The 10,518-nt window shown below is 37.4% G+C and overlaps 1 pseudogene; it reads left to right on the forward strand.

The window, feature by feature from the left end:
* Nucleotides 1–5,935: 5,935 nt before the first annotated feature.
* Nucleotides 5,936–6,697, forward strand: LOC115938252 (small ribosomal subunit protein eS6 pseudogene; annotated as a pseudogene).
* The last annotated feature ends 3,821 nt before the right edge of the window (nucleotides 6,698–10,518 follow it).

Below are 10,518 nucleotides of genomic sequence, written 5' to 3' on the forward strand. Positions count from 1 at the left end.
CTGCTTGTGCTCTCGTTCGTTCTTTCTTTCTCTCTCTCTCTCTCTGTCAAATGAATAAATAAAATCTTAAAAAAAAAAAAGATTGCTTGGTATGTTAGAAACACAAGGCCTTCGACTTAACAGTTTGATTCCCAGTTTTGCTGTTTCTCCAAATATTCTTAATATATTCCAAACTGAGACCTACTATTCCACTAATTTATAAGGAAAGAATATAATATCAGTATCTTGTCTGGAAAAAAAATAGCATCTGGAACAAATTTCTGTTTAAGAAATGAGGATATCAATGGATTACAAAGAATCTTTGGCATATGTCCTTAAACAAAGAATATTTTTTAAGAGTAAAGATTTGTCAGATTATACAGGAGTAGAGGGGACATTCAATAGTTGGGTTCAAAGGATTTTCAATATCAAAAAAATTTATAGAAAGAACTTTTGCTTTCTGTAACGCTGGTATTGAATTTCAATTTCTAAAATAAAACATGTCGTTGACTTCGGACATGCACATGATGAGGAGAAAGGGTAAGACATCACTGAACAAGTCACAAATTCAACTTGTTCTCAATAAAAGATATTACTAGCTAAGACAATGAAGCATGTTTTCTTGGCTGGTAAGAGCACCAGTGAATATCAGCTCTGGTCTCAAGCAGCTAAAGAGATTAGGGGAAAGAAAAAGGCTTCCCCAGAGAATCCCACGCTTCATCTGAACAGTTACCAGGGCCACCTCTGAACAGGCAACTTCTGCAGAAAGAAGTTACTGAGATTTTTTTCAGCATCTATAAAAACAACAACAATAACAAGTTGGCTTCTATGTTGGGTGAGGGAAAAGAGTAGGATCTCAGCCTTGTCCCCCAAACCTCACAATTCTGAACAAACCTATGCCTTAAAAATCTACACATTTAAAAGTTAGTCAAGGATCCCCGAATATATAAAAAAGTATTGGAGAAATCTATTCACTTTAAAGAATAATAGTTAACAGACTCACTTTCATGTTCAGCAATTCTCTAAATGCACTAAAACCAGAATCTGATTTAAAGAAATTTTGTTTCTTTACAGCTTTTTCTCAGAAAACACTGATACAGCCCCAGAGGAGATACTTGGCCTGCTGGCTCCCTCACTTCCAGGGGCTCTCTGTGGGGCTGCCCCTGACCCATACATCCATGAGGAGATCATGTACAGCCCATTTGAATAATACGAATTGGCTCCTGTTTGTAAGGTGAACTGCTCCAAGACTGTCCCTGATTGTATGCTGAAAAACAAGTTAGCCTAGAAGATTCAGACTGAGTGAAAAACTGCCCCAGATTCAACTTTGGCAGGGAGTCTTGAGCTAAAAATTATATCCCTGAATTTTGGAGAGGACAGAGACCACTTTGGTGTTCCCCTACACATCCCCCCAACCCCTGAAAGAGCATAAAAAAAGATTAGTTTCCAAAGTTAGGAAATCAGGCTTCAACCCACCATTGTGTGGTCGTAAGAATTACACCCAATTACTCATGAGTCATAAGGCACTGGATTCAATCAGTGAATGAATTCATCTTTTTTCCAGTGGCTATCTCTACTGCACCAAAGAACTGGCAAAAATGAACAAATTGGGAAAAGTGAGCCACTGGCCTTACAGTTCACACCTAATCAACTACTTAATTTTAGATTTGAATGTATCAACTAATTTGACCATATCTTCCCACTCTCATCAAGGCTGATTATTCACTACATCCCACCACGTCCACCTTATACAGACCCAGAAGAAAAATTCCTCTCAGTATTAGGGAAATCAATCCGATATTGAAAAACCAAACAACAATAAATAAACAAGCACACAAAAAACTAAAACAAGAAAAAGAAGTGTCCTCTGTTTCTTTAAAACATTAAGAATCTTTTAAACGGATGTGATTCCAATTTTATACTGACTAGAGAGAAGTCAAATCTGTGGCCCATGTCTAGCAATGTAGGAGTATTTTATATATATTTTCATCCAGACTGCTTGAGACTTACTGAGAAATCTACTTTGATTTAACTTACCTTTTTTTTTTTTTTTTAGACTGTCCTGAGTACTACTGGCCTGCCTTATGACTAGTTAACAAGTGCAACTTCTGGGGCGCCTGGGTGGCTCATTCGTTAAGCATCTGCCTTCAGCTCAGGTCATGGTCCCAGGGTCCTGGGATTGAGCCCCACATCGGGCTCCCTGCTCGGCGGGAGGCCTGCTTCTCCCTCTCCCACTCCCCCTGCTTGTGTTTCCTCTCTCTCTGTGTCTCTGTCAAATAAATAAAAAATCTTAAAAAAAAAAAAGTGCAACTTCTTGCTAAATTTGATTTAAGTGGTTCATCCAAGGCTGAGCACAATAAAAACCGTCTCAATTCAATTAAAGTAACATCAGTAATGTTTAGGTCTCAATCCAATAAGTCTCATTTCAAAACATTTTCTCCATATCACCTTAATACTAATGCCAAGCACCTGCTGATCATTTACTATGCACCTGATACCTTCCCTCAAAAAGAAGATTCTTGTATTTGAAAGCTTAAAGGTAATACTGTGTAAAAGTTTAAGTTGAGATCAAATTAGCATCTATTAAACCAAGGAAAATATCACACAGTACTAAATTCAGTAGTAAACTTCAAAGTATTTCCTGTAAATGATCTTGATGAGCTTAAAAAATGAAGGCTGGAGTTGTTAGGAGAGACTCCCTGGAGGTTGGAGAACCTAAATTTGTTGTGTTGAAGAAGACTGTAGGTGATTCCAAGCAAGGTATGTACGCAAGTGAAGGCACAGAGGTAAGACTCTGTTTTCATGGGCTAATGACATCATGTTTTCGTAAAGCAACGAAGAGACCCATGTGGAAAAAAAAAGCAAAAGTTATAGGATAGAAACTTCTGGAAAATCAATTATGTGAGGACATAACAATCAAATCAAAGACTTGAGCTTTGTGATCACAGTGTCCAAAAAGAGTGCCCAGTCTCTCCATCTCGGGCCAGGTCAATATTGACAGTAACTTCTCTTTATGAAGTATAATTCCTGCTCAAGGCCAAGGACCAGATTATTTTAAGACAGGCTACCAATTATCAAATATTTCAGTCTGTGTTTAAGCTATTTCCCAGAGAAAATAAAGGTGTTTATTCTTCATTTAGAATTCATGACTTACTCGAGCTATGAGATTAAAATGTAAAACTGCCCCTTCTCTTGATTTCTATCCAGAATCTCGTTTACTAATCCACCTTTAGAATGGAGATAAATAACATACTCTAATCTAAAGGAAATGAATAAATCCCATTTCCATTCCAGAACAGCCCAGAAACAGAAACAGTAAAGTGTGTATGGCCCAAACAACAAAAGGGTCTTATCCTCTAAAAGCCATTGAAGCACTAATGCTTTAAATCCCAACATTTCTGCCAAAGTCTATAGAACCTGGAAAGATACAGGTTTAATACCATATAATTTCAACTGAACTGGAAATAGTGTGGTTTCTAACATAGTTTCAGCAGACAAATTTAAGGCTGGCTAACTCTTAAATTGAAAGAAACATATTCTAAAATTAGTAATTAGGAGAGGGAAAAGACCAGTATAATTAGAAGCTCTAAAACTTACTACTAAACATAACGTTATTTCCAGGATATCCCTTTTTGTCTCAATTATACAACCTTATTTTCTATTTTGAGCCATCCTTCATGGCATCTCATCTATGTTATTAGTTAAACCTAAAAAATAGGCCACCACAGCTTTTGGAAACAGATCCCTTTTTAAAATCTGGATTAAAAAAGAAAAGAGAGTTACAACCAAAAGACCAATCACAATGGGATGCATGAGTATCAGTGATGTACTTTTTTCCTCCCATTCAAGGCAACATGGTAGTCAACCAACAGGGAGACCCTGTCTCTCCCACTCAGTAAGCACCTGCATATAACCAGAGGTTCCTCTATTTCCCTAACTCTTACTTTCTCACTCTCTAAAATGAGTACAAACCATACTTGTCCATTTTCTTCAAGAATATATGAGAATTGAGAAGACACTTGTTTTTTTTTTTCAAGAATGTTAAATTCTGAGATAGAAAAGTCACAATTTTAGCCACCAGCCCTGTGCTTACACTCTAATCTCTGCTTTACCTGATATAATTCACTACTAACTTCTACTCTAGCTGCTGCTTCATATATTTATATAATAGTTCCAGATATTGACATTAATAAGCCAATGTTCCAACAAAAAGTGTCCCTATTTGCAGGGTGCACATCCCTCCCAAGTTTACTACTAACAATAACTGCCTCAAAACCTCAGCATCATATTTAACTCACAATTCCTCCTTTATCCACTTAAATATTAAGTAAGTCACCAAGGACTTTCAGTTCTGCCTTCAAAATATCTCCCTGTATATATTTCTTCCTCTCCACTCCAACCACCACTATCCTCCGCAAATCGCCTCTAGTTCACTGACGCAGAGTTCAGGTAAACTGAAAAAGAGGAGAAAAGATCACTCAGAGTGTGCCGGAGAGAGTGATTATTAATATTTTAGGAAATACCTTCTCAGACAATTCTGAAACTAGCTCCACATACACAGATATGTATACAAGTTTACATGAATGTGATCATATTTTAGATGCTTTGCTTATTTTATGCAACATTATACAATAAATCAATAATAAATACAATAAATATCATACCACATAATTTAATTTTAAATATAATTTTCTATACTTGTATTTCCTAACTGCTCTATTCCTCATTTTATAAAAAGAAATACATGTGTGGAAGTTATACGTCTTGCCCATGCTATGGAATAATTTAGTAACAATACTCAAAGTCTCCCCAGTCTTGCCAGTGTTTATCTTACCTAATCTCAATTTATACTGACTCTCCTATATCAGCCTTTTTATCAAAAATAATTTGGTCCACTCATCATTTCTCAGACACCTCGAGTACCTCCACTAACATACATTAACTTGTACTCTTCCTTCTGCCTATAAATCCTTCTTAATCTCCACTTAAATGTGTGTCCTTCCCTCAAAATTAAACATAAGCTTTGCCTTCATTTATGCATTCATGACTCATTCATTCAACATATATTTATGCTGTATTATGCACCAGTGCTAAAGATTCAAAGTTCAACAATACACACACCAGCCCTGACCCTAAGCAATTTAGCCACTAATGATCAAGAAAGACAACTATACAAGTAATAACACAAAAATGTGATAAACATTAGGTAAAGGTGCATGGCAGAGACCTATGGGGCAGCCAATAGGAGAACTTCCTCTTTGAAGCTTGAAAAGACATCCCGGTCCAATTCTGATCTCCTAGATCAGAATTCCTCTGTCATTTATTTATTTATTACCTATACTATTCATTTTGAAACTTAATCTATGCTCTCTTATACCATAATTTACCTTTGGGGTATATGTTCTTCTTCTCTATTTAAACAATTAGTTTCCTTACAAATGAAGAACTTGTTTTATCCTTCTTTTGTGTTCTTAGAAATTAGTACACAGCCTTGCAATAAGCAATAGTGTATTGTTACTGTCACTGCTAACACTGAGAAATAAGAATTTGTCTATGACTAGAAACTGCATGTTTCTAATAGTTTGGAATAATTTTTATCATTTGCAGCTTCCTCATATTCCTAATCTGTCTCTAGAGTTTAGAGTTTGAGGTGACTCTCTACCGAGACTTTCCTCTCTAGTACACTCATGAGCACTAGTACATGAAAACAATGCTGTGACTCCTCTTCCCTTTGGCTGTGTTGGGCTAGAAGTCAGTAAGCTTGGCACCCAAGGGTCTGAAACCCTTCAAAAAAGACAGAACTGCTTGCTATATCATACAGCCATGCCCTGAACCTGCCCTGATTGGTTTGCTTGATAATACTGATTTTAGGAATATAACTTACTAGTAAATAGTCAGTAAAATAACATCATCAATCAAGAATAAATTATGTTTCTCTTTTTCGTGACGCCTCGGCGGCGGCAGGCTGCTCCAGCATGAAGCTGAACATCACTTTTCCAGCTGCTGGCTGCCAGAAACTCATTGAAGTGGACGATGAATGCAAACTTCATACCTTTTATGAGAAGCGTATGGCCACAGAAGTTGCTGCTAATGCTCTGGGTGAAGAATGGAAGGGTTATGTGGTCTGAATCAGTGGTGGCAATGACAAACAAGACTTCCCCATGAAGCAGGGTGTCTTGACCCATGGCTGTGTCCACCTGCTGCTGAGTAAGGGGCATTCCTGCTATAGACCAAGGAGGACTGGAGAGAGAAAGCGCAAATCTGTTCAGGATTGCATTGTAGATGCCAATCTCAGTGTTCTCAACTTGGTCATTGTAAAAAAGGGGGAGAAGGATATTCCTGGACTCACTGATACTACTGTGCCTCGTCGCCTGGGGCCCAAAAGAGCAAGCAGAATCCGCAAACTTTTCAGTCTCTCTAAAGAAGCTGATGTCCACCAGTATGTTGTGAGAAAGCCCCTAAACAAAGAAGGTAAGAAACCTAGAACCAAAGTGCCTAAGATTCAGCGTCTGTTACTCCACGTGTCCTCCAGCACAAATGTTGGTTTATTGCCTTGAAGAAACAGTGCAGTAAGAAAAATAAGGAAGAGGCTGCAGAATATGCTAAACTTTTCGCCAAGAGAATGAAGGAGGCCAGAGAAAAACACCAGGAACAGGTTGCCAAAAGACGGAGGCTGTCCTCTCTGAGAGCTTCTACCTCTGAGTCCAGTCAAAAATGAGATTTTCTAAGAGTGACAAATAAATAAGATCAGACATCAAAAAAAAAAAAAGAATAAATTGTTTGATGGAAACAAAAACATCCTTCTTAAATAGCTCCAAAAAACATTAATAACTTTGCTTCTGTTGCTGATTTTTAAGGATAATCTATATTGACTATTTTGCAGACATGTCAAGATTGTCTAAACGAAGTATGACTGATTGTATGTCTACAAACAGTCATAAAGAGCAAAATATCTGGCTCTAATGAATCATGTTCTGATTTATGTAGAATGAAAGAAATAAAACAAACAAAAAACCTAGAATAATCTCTCAGGTAAAAAAAAAAAATTACAAATAAATTGCTAACAAACCTTCTTGATTGTTTTGACTAAGTCAAAGCTTCCAATAAGAACATCTCTTATTCTGAAATAAAACTATATTTAATGTATTTTTTTGTTTCCCTTACTAAATATTTGAAATTCTTACTTTTTTTTCAGTTAAATAATTCTAAGTTTATTGCACCTTGCATCAGCTACTATATTCTACATGATAGAATTCTGTGAGTATTCTATAAGAAATGTAAGAATTAGTATGACCATACCAATCCCATAGTCAGAAAACTACAGTGGCTCCCAATTGCTTCACAAATGAATAATAAAATTATAAAACCTGACATGTTTCTAAAAACCCTAACTTTTCCTTTAACCTAGAGGTATAACCTAAGCCCAAGAATAGACTTCGGGGGTCAGAAAGTCCCCTGAGGGGTGCCTGGGTGACTCAGTTGTTAAGCGTCTGCCTTCAGCTCAGGTCATGATCCCAGGGTCCTGGGATCGAGCCCCACATCGGGCTCTCTGCTCGGCGGGAGGCCTGCTTCTCCCTCTCCCACTCCCCCTGCTTGTGTTCCCTCTCTCGCGGTCTCTCTCTGTCAAATAAATAAAATCTTAAAAAAGAAAAAAAAAGAAAGTCCCCTGAAACTAAAAGTAACATTTTGGGTGATTTTATGTATTTTTCTAGAGGAAAGAGCCCAAAGCTTTCAGAGTCCCATTGGAGTCTCTGACCTCAAAAAAGGTTCACAAGTATAATTTTAATATTCCCCTTTCACCACCTCCATCATACTTAATGGCCCACATCCATTATTATTTCACAGATCTGGAATTTCTAGCAGTCAAGAAAACCTACCTGCTGCCTCGAAGCAAGAGACATATGATTTCCTTCACTTAAAACACCCTAACCCTCACAAAGCTCTCTTTGAGATTCCCTCCTCCGCCAATCCATCCTACCAGATCTCACTGACCCAACTCACCCCAATGTATCAGAGTTACCAATCTTCAACTGTTGACAGATGACACAGCTAACTAACTGGTTGAGGACACCAGGCCAGTCCACTTGAATTGTGGGCAAATGCGTTCACAGGGGTTTTTCTGGGACACATTCCCCAGGTTGCCATGTTACAAGGACTTTTCAAGGCAAGTGTTGAAATGAAACAAATAACTTGAATGATAAAAACTGTAAGCATCCAAAGCTGGAATAATAAGGTATTTTAAGGCAGGTTGGATCCTACATCACCCTCTATGTCATACCATATCAGTATCCAGCTCCAACACTTATAGGATAATTTTCAGCTCTAAAATGAATCCCAATAAAAATCTGTCTTCAAATCTACACAATAGCAATTAATGTTAAAATTCATAAATAGTATGTGCAATCTTAAATGAATGAAGTAAATGTTGCTTTTCTCCCTTTGTTATTACTTCAATTTTACTTTAGGGCAAGTTACTTGACAAATCTAACAGGCAACCCAAACTATTTTTAGGAACTTAGCACGACATAAGTGACAAATAAAACAAATTTCCACATCTCACGTCAAATGTTTCCAACTTCTTGGATCTAAGAAATTTAGGAATAACGAATGAATAGCACTGCCACCCACAGAAAAGTTGAAATGTTAAATAGAAGACCTTTTGTTTTTTAACAACTATTTTAACAATTAACATGTCAGGATTAGTATTTCCTGACTTTTTTTTCCCATATCTCCCAGAAGACTGCTCTCTTCTTCCAAAAAACAAATAAAAACGAAACACAATGTAACACATCCTGTAAAAGTTTCAACTGATACTCCCTCCCATTCCTTACATCTATTCCACTGTTAGGTCCGTGTCTGCATAATTCGTGGTTACCACATAACTTTGATGAATTAGCTAATGCTCTTCTAGAAGCCCACTGCTTACATCCCTTGATTAAAATGCCCATTGCCAAGAATATATCCGTGGGGAACAACCTAATGCCATACTTTTTTATTCACAGTGTTTCCGGACACTGTATGATAAGGCATGCTGAGCCAGTACCTGCCAGAGGCCAATTAAACCCATGGAATCGAGAGAATTTTTCTTACTCTTCTTAAGATTGAAATTCTGACATTCACAAAAGCTTTTTTTAAAGTGATAACCTCTATTATGAGATACTAAGGTATGGGTATGTGTGTTAATTTATATATATTTTAAAGCAGTCGCACTCATGGTAAACAAATGAGGAGGAAAAAAGAAGTACTTCAGAAAGCATATATTCAAATGGGCTTTCCCTTTGGGATATATTTTCATCCTTATTCCATGTAGAAACTTATTTTTAGGGCCTGTAGTTCCTCTCCATAGTGAAAGGCTGACTCAATCAGTTATGGCTCGGGTAAGTATCAAAAAAATAGTGATGATGATGGTTAATATTTATTGGGTGCTTATTATAAGCATTTTGGATGTAATATTCACTTACTCCTCTCAACAGTCCCTTTGAGACCAAAAATGTACGATTATTTTCACCAACTTATGGACAAGAAAATTGATACTGAGAAACTAGATCATTTGCTTAAAGTCAAAATGCTAGTAAATAGAAGGGCCCACTTAAACCTGGGTAGTTCAACTTCAAAACCAGTGTTCTTTGTCTCTAGGCTATAATAACAGGTCCCCCTGTGAAATAATTTACCAACTTTTTAACTTCCTTTTCTGTTTATAAGAATCTGAAGCTAACAGCTATCAAGACTACACCTTAGTATATGCGTTATCACTGACAATTTCAATAGATGCATAATTTGTACTTTTTTTTTTTTAAGAACAACAAAATCTCCTGATGAGATAAAAGATTTTTAGGTATATGACGAGAGAGTTAGGGCTGGGCTTTGTATCAGTATGAGTTTAATCAAGAAAACAGAAACCACTTTGAATATTTTTAATTCAGGTATCTTAAAGTAGGGTTTAATGGGTATGGAGGGCTGAGAAGCCAGGCAGGGGGTGGGTGATGACTGACGTAACCTAGCAATTAGCAACAGCAGGAAGCTACTACCACCTCACACGCTGGAGGGATAATGGGAAAAGACAGAGGTATCAGAGCCCAGGGACCTGGAATCACCAGACAGAACAATGGCAGACTTGTTCAGAGGGAGCTGGAGCCCTGGAGAAAATGCAGCCCCAAATGAGATGCTGCCCAAAGCAGATGAGGACAGGGAGGAACATTAACATCAAAATTCCTGCCGCCTTCAGGTCTCCTACCAGGGCCTCCCGATTGACATGGTTCCTGAGAGATGCAGCCTGCAACCCTCTGACACAGAGCAGAGCTGGAGAGGCTAAGGAACGGCTCAGTAACCACACGGGGTTCCACCGTGGCTTTGTTACCTATATAAATAGCCAAAGTTCTGGTCCAAATAGTATCCAAGAGTAAAGATTTCCTAAACAAAATGCCCATACATTTACCAAAGCCAGATTTTTCACATTTTAACTATCTAAAATGGAAAACAAATTATGTAAATGTTCCTTTTTAAAGGCCACCAAAATCTTATAAACATAACATTAACTCT

This window comes from Leptonychotes weddellii, chromosome 12 (assembly GCF_054177405.1).
Source record: "Leptonychotes weddellii isolate Sample4059 chromosome 12, ASM5417740v2, whole genome shotgun sequence".
NCBI classification, from domain to species: Eukaryota; Metazoa; Chordata; class Mammalia; order Carnivora; family Phocidae; genus Leptonychotes; species Leptonychotes weddellii.